This window comes from Spea bombifrons, chromosome 2, assembly GCF_027358695.1.
Source record: "Spea bombifrons isolate aSpeBom1 chromosome 2, aSpeBom1.2.pri, whole genome shotgun sequence".
Lineage (NCBI taxonomy): Eukaryota > Metazoa > Chordata > Amphibia > Anura > Pelobatidae > Spea > Spea bombifrons.
The window spans coordinates 138,495,274-138,506,058 of NC_071088.1; positions in this window are offsets into that span (position 1 = coordinate 138,495,274).

A 10,785-nucleotide genomic window follows, 5' to 3' on the forward strand; every position below is an offset into this window, starting at 1 on the left:
TCCTGTTCCCATCAGGTGATCCCCGCCAGAAATCTCGTCGGAGAATCCATTGGTAGAACTCCTACGCCGTTCTGATTCCGTAACCCCTGTACCCTCTTCATCGCCTCCTTGTGCGAAGATCCCGGTCAGCACTACCCCTGCAGGAATTTCATACAGATTACTGACAGTAAAACGGATATTTTTTGCCAATCATTTCTTATTTTCTTGACTTTATTCAGAATCTGGAAGCGTTCCGCGTTCTTCCTTTTATTTCCTCAGCAGCTGCAGCCTGGAATACAGAGTAACGGCTGGGAGTAATGTGAGTGCCCGCTCACCCACTCACCTATTCATTACTCAGAGAGTTACTGGGACTGCAGCAGAACTTCTCCCCCTTTCTATGTAATAATTGTTTTTTTTTATCGTTGGCTGTTTTTTCAATAAAAAAAAAAAAAATAGGAGCCAATTCTTTAAATATTTTCTCATAATGCCTTAATAATAAACTACCAGCAAAAACATCTATTTTTGGACAAAACAAATTATTATTATTGGCGATAAATTAGGCCGGAAACCAGCAAAACCTCTTAATCAAGTAATAAATCACAAAATATTGGTTGGCAAATTAGGCAGAAAAGGGACTTTTTCCCCCCAATTCCATAGCATCCCACTGAATGAGTTTCCGTGGGTGCAGGGCTGGTACTGCTGGCGGAGGTGGTCCTGCAATGTCGCTTCCCTCTAATCTCTCCTTTAATAGGATTTTTAATTGAAAATGTTTATTAATGCACGTTTACGTTTCTAAAATCTGATTCTAGTTTATTGAGTGGAATATCGCCATCCTATTCTGGAGCGCTGTACAATTGGGAACACGCTCCAGTCTTCAAAGGGTTAACAATAATTGCTGCCTATCAATTGAAAATTGGCCAAACGTTTCACGGGGTCGGCGCGGAGTCCGGGGTCACGCAGTAGTGACCGAAACGGCGCTTTAATCCGGGTCCAAATCAAAGAAATTTAGTTTTTTTTTTGTATAGTTTAGTCTGTCTATTAAGGTTCATTAAATTTTAGTTTTAAGGGAAGCCCCCGCTTCTGATTCATGTCAACGCCGGACCCCCGTGACTCTTCCAGACGCTCGGAATTAAATGAAAAAACAATGGATTTGGAAAAAGCGAACACAGATGCTTAAATTCGGGGTAAATACCGCAGTAAAAAAAAAAAGTGACTTTTAGTTTTATAAACAATAATAAAAAGGGATTTTTTTAAAAATATATATTTTTATAAGATTTTTTAGAATTCCAGGAAAGATGAAGAATTTATTTATAGGATTTGAACGTTTTAGTAGCCGAGAATTCACTTGGTTTGGTGAAATGAAGAAACGGGGCCGTAAAAAAAAAAAAAAAAAAAGGTTTTTTTGTGAAATAATAAACTGAAATTGAAGATTTTTTTTGCAATCACTGATGTTTATTTTAATACGTAAAATAAACTGGGATGGTTTGTAAAATTCCATTAAATATGGGAAACATGACAAAAAGTTTTAACGTGTTTTTATACCAAAGTGGATGTTTTCTGGATGTTTGTGAGAAATCCCCCAAATTTGCCCAAAAAAAGCGTCATTTTGTTTTATTATCTGAATAACGGGGTAGAAGGGATGAGAAATGCCAGATCCCGGGGAGAGCGGATCCTCGCCGGCCGGTGAGTTATAAACCTTCTAAGACTCTCCAAAACATGTTTTTTTTTTCACAATTCCTTTGATGTTTTCTAGACGTTTTTGGCCGGGGTGTGGGGGGGGGGGAGTAGAGAAGTCTCGGGGAGATTCGTTTTGAGCCGTTAATGGATTCTCTCCCCGACTGCGAGTTACCGGTACCGGCCGATCCACATCTTACCTCTAGGACTATTATGTATCATTATGTAGAGATAGGGCTGGAACTTCCATGGGGGGGGGGCTGCCATAGACCCCGTATGATGATTGGCACGGCCTTGTCACGATCAGGAGGTAAAACGAAATATATTTTGGGATCCTGGGACTATCCCGGCAACTTCGAGGCTGTTGGACAATGGGCGGTCCCTAAACCAATTGAAAACAATGCATTTTGAGCCCGTACATGTACGGGCTTTGTCATTAAGGGGTTAATAGCAGCTAATTCTGCATATCACCCGGGATAGGAGTTTCCAGTGAAGGTGTCAGCGATGAGTAACCTGGGATTATACGTTCAGAGTATCTGGCGCGATGATCTGGGGTGATTCATCTTTTGGGTAATTCGGGGTTTAATCGCCTCGGGAGCCAAACGCTGAAAACGTAAGCGATGTTTGTTTTAAAAAGTGAGAGCCGACGTATAACCGCGAGTCTCCGGGAGCCGCTTACGCCTGATCGGGGGGGGGGGGACTGCCGGCTCAGACGCTCTGCGCTCCCATCAAGCTTTCTTTGTTTATCACCATTTATCATCCTTTAGAGTTAAAAATAGAGAACCTGACGGCAGATCGGCCCCATTCGGCCCTTAATCAGTCATTGGTCTCGTCTTAGATTCAGGAGCCGTATGTCTATCCCGCGCATGTTTAATCCCCTCACTGTATTACCCTCTACCACCTCTGCTGGGAGCCAGAAGTTTGTCACAGGACAAATGTTAAAAACAGATTCATTTCTTATTGTAATTAATGATCTCCCAAAACCCTGCGGTTCTTATCTTCAGACCATAATTAGGGGTCATCTAGGGAAGCTGGGTTTTTTGTTTTCATTTTTCCTTTCCTGAGTGAAGCTTCTGATTGGTTGGCGACCGATTACCTTCCTTACCGTGCCGGGAGCCATGGCAACTGCCCTTTACATAACCCAACGCTAAAAAAAAAAAAACGAGGTCCGACTCTCTTTATTTACCGCTAAATGTTTGAGTTAAGAAAGTGTAAAAAAAAAAGATTAAACAGCTGAAGTTGGATTTCCTCAGATTTCCCCCCCAAAAATATAAATGGGGTCTAAAATAAAGTTGATATCACTGAATACAAAGTATTCACGGGAATGGGAAATGTAACCGTAACGGGTCTCTATCCCAGGCACGCCAAAACTTTCACTTCTCCACAGAAGCTTCCGCCGCGTACGTTCTGACTCGGTAATCTGTTACGCTTCCTCCTGACCTGGGTTCTCAGGCATTTCCTCGCGACGCCGAGGAGGCCTCATGATTTCCCTTTCATTGCGTTACAGACGTGATTGGGAACACGTGTGTGCGGCCGTCTGTGACTCACAGGACCAGGCGAGCGGACCAGGCGATCGCTTGCTGCGTTTCAAGTCCTGCCAGCACGCCGCTTTTATTAAGTCTATAGAATGTTTGCTTGCTCGGGATGGATGACCAGCAGAAGTCCTTTAGATCTTCGCCATGTGGCTCCTTGAGCTCCTCGGTCTTGGACCCCCAGCCAAGACCCTCTGACCATCCACCGGAGATCGATGAGACTTTATAAACATGAAAGGAGAGGCGGAGGTCCTGCCTCGTCTTCAAAGACAACCCAAAGCTGTTCTTAATATACAAGCTGAAGGACGTCCTCTGTACATAAAATAGAAGTTAGGACTTTTCTCCTGCGTTTTGGTAAAAAGCGGGTATTGAATGAATTAATGATGCTTTTAACGGTGAAAGATGAACGAAAGAAAAAGGCTCCACACAAGAGGTTAGAAGCAGGACGAGCGGCGTAAACAGCTCTGTAAACGAGAGAAGCGAGAAGGAGAGGAAAAGTAGGAAAGTGTGTGTGTGTGTGTGTGTGTGTGTGTGTACAGGTGTATGATATCTGAGTGCGTGTGTGCAGAGCCGACCTTAAGTGTTCTGGTGCCCTGTGCGGACTACTCCTCTGGCGCCCCCCATCCCCCCAAAAAAGAAAGGAAAAAATCCTTCCCCCCTGCACCTTTTCACTATCTACCCCCCTCTCCCTATCCTTACTTACCTTGTTGCCGGAGTCCTGCGGTGGGAGCGGGAGGCGTCCGTCTTCCCGCTCTGCCACGGTGCACGCTTCACAGCTGAGCGCCAGAATAATTCCGGCGCTCAGCACGAAACGGCGGCACCGCGACGGAGTCACGGAGAGTGAGGGGCGCCGAGCGGTTGCTGAATACTTCACAAGCTCGGCACCCCTGCCCGGAACTTAAATTAAAACACCGGGTTTTTTTTTGTTTTAACTTTATTTAACATCCTACAGGGAGGATGTTAAATAAAGTTAACCCCCCCCCGATGTTTTAATTTAAGTCCTGGACAGGCATCCCTAATGCCGGCCCTGTGTGTGTGTGTGTACAGGTGTATGATATCTCAGTGTGTGTGTCCTGTCTACCCATTGTACAGCGCTGCGGAATATGATGGCGCTATATAAATTAACAAATGATATTCTCCATGTATATATATATATATATAGAAACATTGTGTCCGGGGCGGCTCTCAGGCTGCGTAATCCCTGCTTGAAGGTTGGTTTATTGATCCAAATAAATCTTCCCCATGGTGACCCCGACATTTTCCAGCCTCTGCTTCCAAGAATGAGCCATCGTTTTTCTGAGAAAACCTCTTCCCTCTCGCACTTCTAAATCCCTTGATAAACGCGAAATATATCACCAGCGTACGGGCTTTGGACAGGAGTAAAGTGTGACTTAATCGTAGAATTCACACGCACTCCCTTGGCGCGGAGCGCCGCTTGGAACGATCTCCATCATGGGGAACATCTGTCAGCTGCCTCTTATTCCCCGCTGTCTGTGTTTAGCTGATGGTTTTACTGTCAGAGTTACACTAAATGTCTAAACAAATATTATTATAAATTATCAGTCGACTGAATTACACATTGCAGGACATTTTACTTTACTGAGACGGTGGTGGATATGTGGAGCAGCCTCCCAGCAGAGGTGGTAGAGGGTAAGACAGTGAGGGGATTAAACATGCATGGGATAGACATACGGCTCCTGAATCTAAGACGAGACCAACGACTGATTAAGGTTTGGGTCTTTACAGCGGATTCCATCTTAATATGAAATAATCGGTACAACTAACAATAAGGAGATACTGTAAAACATTAAACATCCAGTGCTTACCTTAGAAGCTGCAGCTACAGAGCTGCAGCTTCCCCCCTCCTCCACGGTCTGACATTTCCTGCCGCTGCCTGGCAAGTGGATCTTAAATTGGGTTTAAAACCATTTCATTTTTATCTCATTGTATTTCTTTACTAGAAATCTGGCTAAAACATACATTGTCATTGTGCCAATGATTAATTGCTGGCATTGCCCCCTCCCCCATACTTTTTTGGTGGATGTTCGTTTTATATATATATACATCGGAAATATATATATTTCATATATATATATATAAAGGAACAATAAATGATCCACTCGCGCAGATGCCAGTTTCCTCCGTGCGTCTTCTTCCGTAAGGACCTCCTATGTGTATTTATGTTCAGCTGGGACGTGGGGGGTTGTTGCTCTTCTGGGTGCAGAGGATGAGATTGTCGCAATTTGGATGGTAAATATTTGTTAAATACCCGATTATTAGACTTTCACATTTAGATTTGTGTGGATTTTGGTTTTAACAAACGTTAAAATTTCTTGATTCATACGAATGTCCAAAAAACAGGAAGGAGGAATGGTGAGGGGGTCCGTCCATGGTGTCCGTGGTGTGAGTGAAGAATGCAGCTAGAGAAGTGGAAAGAGTGAGAAAAAAAATAATTATGAATTTCATTATAAAACAAAATCCGTCTTTCTTGGAATATTTTTTTGGGGGGTTCGAGTGAGCCAACGAGGCCTCTGCACCTGGGCAGCGCGCGACGGCCGAAATCAAGGGAAGTATCAAGAAGAGCCGTTGACGCAATGTTTCTAATCGTTAGAAACGGTGACAATGAAAAATGGAACAAAATAATGGCCCCTGAGATTTAATTTTTTTTAGATTTAATGTCAAATCGTGATTTATAACGGCTGCTCTCGTCCCTGGACATACACCACGGCTGAGCATTTCGGGTAGAAAAATCCTGGTATTGGTTAACTCGTGACTCGGGAACGCTGGGAGATGAAACATCTGCCGTTAAGAACATCTGTGCGCCACTTCTTCCCAATCCTGTCCCGTCCCATAGAATTTTCAAATTTTAATTTTTGATTCCTCGGTTCATGTGCGGGTCAGAGCCTCCCCCCCCCGGCCCCCCAGGCCTCGTGTTCTACCTGACGTGATGTTTATGAAGTCACGTGATGAAGTCACCAGGAAACAACTCGTTTCTTTACAGCAGACGTTAACCGACCGGCGGAGATTCAGCGATTGGCACGAGTTCAGGACCTCAAATTTTGCTGATTTCCAAAATTTGTTTTTTTTTCTTATATATTTCAAGAAAAAAAAAAAAGTACAATAAATAAGTTGTAAGAAAGCAAAAAAAGAGAAATGATATTGACGGACTGTTCGTTATTGGCCAATGATATTCCAACCCACATCAACATTTTTGATGTCGAAACCTGTTTTTATCTCATTTTCTCCCAATAATCTCCCTTTATCTGCAGCCCTGGAGCCCCCGTTGCTGTCAGTCATGTGATATTTTGGGTGACTTTCCCGGATCAATCACCACACTGAGCTGATGCTTTACGGCGATGCTAATGAAGTCCGTTCTCTCAGTGTTACTCACTGTGCAGCATCACCCAGTTCTCTGTTTTTTCTGCACGTTATTGATTGATTGGATGTAACAATAGAAGGGAAGCACGGATGGCAGGAAAATCCCTCTGCGAAGGAAAACGTCTGATTAACCAACACTGACCTGCTGCCCTTCCTCAGGACGAGGGGGGGGTCTGTGTCTGGAGAAACTCATTTCTTACATCGAAACACAAAATAAAAGACAGAAACAGCCCGTAAACAGTCCCATCAATCCCTACGGCTTTCACAAACGCAAACATAGAATTTTAGAACCCGCCAGCAGATCGGCCCCATCCGGCCCCCCCGTCTAGTCGCCCGTTTCTCCTGCTGTAAAGACTCAAACCTTAATCAGTCGTTGGTCTCGTCTTAGATTCAGGAGCCGTATGTCTATCCCGCGCATGTTTAATACCCTCACTGTATTACCCTCTACCACCTCTGCTGGGAGGCTGTTCCACTTGCCTATGACCCTACACCAGACCCTGGTGGTCTGGAATCTTTTAACTCATCAATGAGCCGTGACAATAGCCTACAATCATCATGGCAGAAGGGTTAAACCCTTGTTGCACCAATCTAAATTTAGGTGAATTGTCTATCTATATGTAAACGAGCCTCGTTAGTCACATCCACAACCCCCATATTTTCCATGTCTGACTTCCTCTTGGGCTGAGAATCATTTATTTTGTAACCATGAGATCGCAGACAGACGGACGGACGGACGCTCTGCCAACTCCGTTTCTGCTTACAAAATCCCTGGCTTTCTGAACGGATGCCATGGGAATTGGCGAGCGGAATGGGAGAGACGGGTGGGATATGGGAAGCAGGGCTATTAGCGCTACACAAAGGGGCAGTTAATGAAGGTGAACATTCGGGGGGGGCGATGAAACGTTATCGCGCTGCGTCTTCGAGACGTTTTCAAGACAATTAAAAGACTCCAATTTAAGCTGATTTTCTCCCACTTTAATATTTAACCCAATAACGAGTCTCCTCCAAATATTCTCCCTCGGAAGCCGGCCAAGCAGGGATTTGCACCACCAACTTTATAAATCCCTCTTTCCTCTTCGAATGCCCCCCATTCCCTCCCCTGATGCCTCCCGTCCTCTGATGCCCCCATTCCCTCCCCTGATGCCTCTCGTCCTCTGATGCCCCCATTCCCTCCCCTGATGCCCCCCATTCCCTGCCCTGATGCCTCTCGTCCTCTGATGCCCCCCATTCCCTCCTCTGATGCCCCCCCATTCCCTCCCCTGATGCCCCCCATTCCCTCCCCTGATGCCTCTCGCCCTCTGATGCCCCCATTCCCTCCCCTGATGCCCCCATTCCCTCCCGTGATGCCTCTCGCCCTCTGATGCCCCCCATTCCCTCCCCTGATGCCCCCCATTCCCTCCCGTGATGCCTCCCGTGCTCTGATGCCCCCATTCCCTCCCCTGATGCCCCCATTCCCTCCCGTGTTGTCTCTCACCACTTTAATATTTAACCCAATTACGAGGGAAAGGATTCAGTTACATAAATTCCCTTAATCTTTGGAGACGGTCGGAAGACGTCACCCCCGGCCCCCGATCCGCAAGGAGAGCCTTCCAAATAAATAACAAAAGCGAAACTCTGAGATTTATTTAAATGTAATTATCAGAATTTGTGAAGAAAATATTATATTATTATATATTATTATACAAAATAATAATAATACCGGTATATAGTTAATGTGCTGATTTATCTATACATTATACAGGGGCTGGTCACTGATTTATCTATACATTATACAGGGGGCCGGTCGCTGATTTATCTATACATTATACAGGGGCTGGTCATTGATTTATCTATACATTATACAGGGGGCCGGTCGCTGATTTATCTATACATTATACAGGGGCCGGTCACTGATTTATCTATACATTATACAGGGGGCCGGTCACTGATTTATCTATACATTATACAGGGGGCCGGTCACTGATTTATCTATACATTATACAGGGGCCGGTCACTGATTTATCTATACATTATACAGGGGGCCGGTCACTGATTTATCTATACATTATACAGGGGCCGGTCACTGATTTATCTATACATTATACAGGGGCCGGCTCACTGATTTATCTATACATTATACAGGGGCCGGCTCACTGATTTATCTATACATTATACAGAGGGCCGGTCCGCTGATTTATCTACACATTATACAGGGGGCCGGCTCGCTGATTTATCTATACATTATACAGGGGGCCGGTCACTGATTTATCTATACATTATACAGGGGGCCGGTCACTGATTTATCTATACATTATACAGGGGCCGGTCACTGATTTATCTATACATTATACAGGGGCCGGCTCGCTGATTTATCTATACATTATACAGGGGGCCGGCTCGCTGATTTATCTATACTTTATACAGGGGCCAGTCGCTGATTTATGTATACATTATACGGGGCCGGCTCACTGATTTATGTATACATTATACAGGGGCCGGTCACTGATTTATCTATACATTATACAGGGGCCGGTCACTGATTTATCTATACATTATACAGGGGCCGGTCACTGATTTATCTATACATTATACAGGGGGCCGGCTCGCTGATTTATCTATACATTATACAGGGGGCCGGCTCACTGATTTATCTATACATTATACAGGGGCTGGTCACTGATTTATCTATACATTATACAGGGGCCGGTCACTGATTTATCTATACATTATACAGGGGGCCGGCTTGCTGATTTATCTATACATTATACAGGGGGCCGGCTTGCTGATTTATCTATACATTATACAGGGGCCGGCTTGCTGATTTATCTATACATTATACAGGGGCCGGCTCGCTGATTTATCTATACATTATACAGGGGGCCGGCTCGCTGATTTAACTATACATTATACAGGGGCCGGTCACTGATTTATCTATACATTATACAGGGGGCCGGCTCGCTGATTTAACTATACATTATACAGGGGGCCGGCTCGCTGATTTAACTATACATTATACAGGGGGCCAGTCACTGATTTATCTATACATTATACAGGGGGCCGGCTCGCTGATTTAACTATACATTATACAGGTTGATTAAATGAACGCTGGGACCGGCAGACACTGTTCCCGCCCGGGGTTCCCGCAGCCTCCGCGCGTCGCAGGTACCGTATGATTCATGGTAACAGAAGCCGCAGGTTGTGGTGGGACGTTTTATAGACTTTAATTATCGCTGGTTTATGAAATCTTGCCCTAAATTTCCGCGGATTGCGACATCCGTGACGCTGCGTGAAAAGTATTTATAAACGATTCCCATCATAAAGTCTTCCCAGCCGGTATAAACAGAGTGGGAGCGGAAGCCGAGCGCGGAGTGCGGCCAACGCCGGGAATCATACTCAGCAGCCAAAAATAGGGGGCCCTTAGGCCAATAATTGGTGGGAAGATGAATGCATGTCCCTGGTGACCGTGTGAGTGCATGCGCAGCCGCACTCATAGCAGCATTTCTGTCTTCCCATCACCCATTCCTTCTCCTTTTATTCCTCTTTTTCCCTTTCAGAGCGCCCATCGCTTTTTGTTTCCAAACATTTTGATTACGTTTTTCATGTGCCTTGGTCTGCGAAAGTATTCAATATTAATGCCCATCAATCTAGCTTTTTTCTCTTTTTCTCCTTTTTTATCCATCAACCACTGCCATGGCCACAACTTTCAGTATAATTTATCATAAATCTATTAATAACTTGGAAATAAGTAAATGTTTGTGCCAGGGATGTACACGGCCTGCAGGCGAGACGCTGGAAACTGATACATTTGTAGCAGGCAGTTCAACTTGAAACCCTTGATGTGGTTATATCAACTGAATTGTGTTACTTTGTAGGCATAAAGCCAAAAATGCATCAAAGCTCTACTGGCTTAACACATTTGTAACATTTCCTCCCCCCATTTTTTATGATCTCAATGCGTTCTTGTTACGAGGAAACAAATTTAGTCTTCTTATAACGAGAATGCATCGAAATCCTTAAAAATAATCCATTAATGTGTTAAACCAGTAAAAGCTTAGTAAGGTTTGGGACATTTGTTTTATATTAATATATAATGGAAATATATAATATATAAAGTATAATATAAATATAATATATATATATATAATATAAATATATAATATATAAAGTATAATATAAATATATAATATATAAAGTATAATATAAATATATAATATATAATATATAAAGTATAATATAAATATAT